Below are 1,785 nucleotides of genomic sequence, written 5' to 3'. Positions count from 1 at the left end.
CTTTAGCACCAACGCTATATTGCCTTATATGTATTAGCTCGGCGCTAGCGCGACAAACAAGCTAAACTGAGGTCCTCCATTTATATTTTTAGTTGCAGACTGAGTCGTTTCTACCTTCTCTCTGTCAACGCTCTCTGGTTTCATTTAAAAGAGTCGATCATCAGATATTGTCCAAGATTAACCTTCAGGGTGGATATAGCTCACTCACACTGAGGACCTATCCACGTCATCATTTACCCAGAATGCTTTGCATGTAAATAAAATGGCCCTGTCCGTGTTAAAATATAGTTTTAAAAATTTACAAAACTAAACAGCCTACAGTATTTTTACTGTCTTTATTTTACGGGTAAAATCAATGTTTTTCAAATTAAGTCGAATGTTACAACTAATCATGGATCCCTTTAAGATAAGTCTCCAATATTCCCACATAATGTTTTATTCCACATGATGCCATCGATATTTGTGAAGTGCACCAGTCCCTCCTGCAGCAAACAAGCCCACAACACAATGCTGCCACCSCCACACTTCATTTTTGTAATTGTGCAAGCTTCCCTCTGTATTCTCCAAAAGTAACAATTAACAAAAGTGAAGTAACAACAATTATGGTCTGTTTGGGTAATGGCTTCAGCGTCATTAAACTGACTTTAAGCCCATAATAACCCTTATAGTGTGACATCACACTCTTTAGAAAGTGTCCCACTACAACACATCAAAACAACCTTTGTGAGTGTAAACTCCTGTACAGCTAGTCAGAAAATAAACAGCTGATAACCTAAAATCRCTTTTATTTAGTTGATTTGTCTATAAAAATGATCATGGGGTGAATATACAGTATGTGAACACTTTCAAACTCTGACCAATCTGAAGCCTCAAAAATCCTTAATTTTCACAATACTGTTTTATTCACACACAACAGAAGGGGTGGGGACTTCAAACAGACTGCTGGCTGCAAGGAGAGACATAATGGGAAAGAAATAACTGCCTGCATCACAGAGGAGCAGGGAGGAGGACGGGGAGAGGTTCAGACACGTTAACCCTTTAGGGCCCAGATTACAAACATTGACTGAAATGTGGTAAATACATATTTTTCAGTGATTAAGAGGAAGATTTTTGGACAGTTGCATTTTTTAACTGTTGTCTTAAGAGTTCTTCTAGAGTTCTAATGATTATTAGAAACAGGGCATGATTTGAGGATTTCACTGATATTTTATTTAAAACATGTCACAGAAGTCAAAAGAGGCAGGTTTATTTGGAAAAAACATTACTAATGTGTTCATTCCTATAAAACTGTCAAATATATTTACAAACAACACTAAACTGATTCAGATCAACATCAAATAAATCATGTTTTATAATTAAATGTCTGTTTCCTGCTGTAAAGAAAAATYCTCCTCCTGTCCTTGATCCTAATCAGGGTCAGAGTGGGGCTGGAGCCTGTCCCAGGGGACACCTGGACAGGTCTCCAGTTCATCAGAGACACCTGAACAACACAGTGCCCCCACCCACACACAGTCTGGTTTGTATATCCATGTGGGGACCGTGGATTGACTTCCATTCATTTTTTGGAAATTTTATTTCCTAACCCTGACCATTTACCCTAAAATTAACTTCTCAGGTGCCTACCTGACCCTAAAACTAAACCTTGGTCCTAAACCTAACCCCACATCTGTAATTTGCATTTGGACACGTGGGGACCAATGCCAGGTCCCCATGATTCACTTCGGTCCCCACCAGGCTGCTTTTTTTTTGGGAAAATTGTCCCCACGTTGTAGGAAAAGCCTGTCC

At 39.2% G+C, this 1,785-nt stretch overlaps 1 protein-coding gene across 1 annotated transcript in view; it reads right to left on the bottom strand.

The window, feature by feature from the left end:
• The window catches only part of usp48 (ubiquitin specific peptidase 48), a gene marked incomplete in the record, with an annotated part of 52,720 nt that overhangs the window by 2,407 nt on the left and 48,528 nt on the right, over window positions 1-1,785 (bottom strand).

This window comes from Austrofundulus limnaeus, unplaced genomic scaffold, assembly GCF_001266775.1.
Source record: "Austrofundulus limnaeus strain Quisiro unplaced genomic scaffold, Austrofundulus_limnaeus-1.0 Scaffold1050, whole genome shotgun sequence".
Classification (NCBI taxonomy): Eukaryota; Metazoa; Chordata; class Actinopteri; order Cyprinodontiformes; family Rivulidae; genus Austrofundulus; species Austrofundulus limnaeus.
The sequence above is the reverse complement of the archived record's forward strand: the minus strand, read 5'-3'. Positions and strand labels throughout refer to the sequence as shown.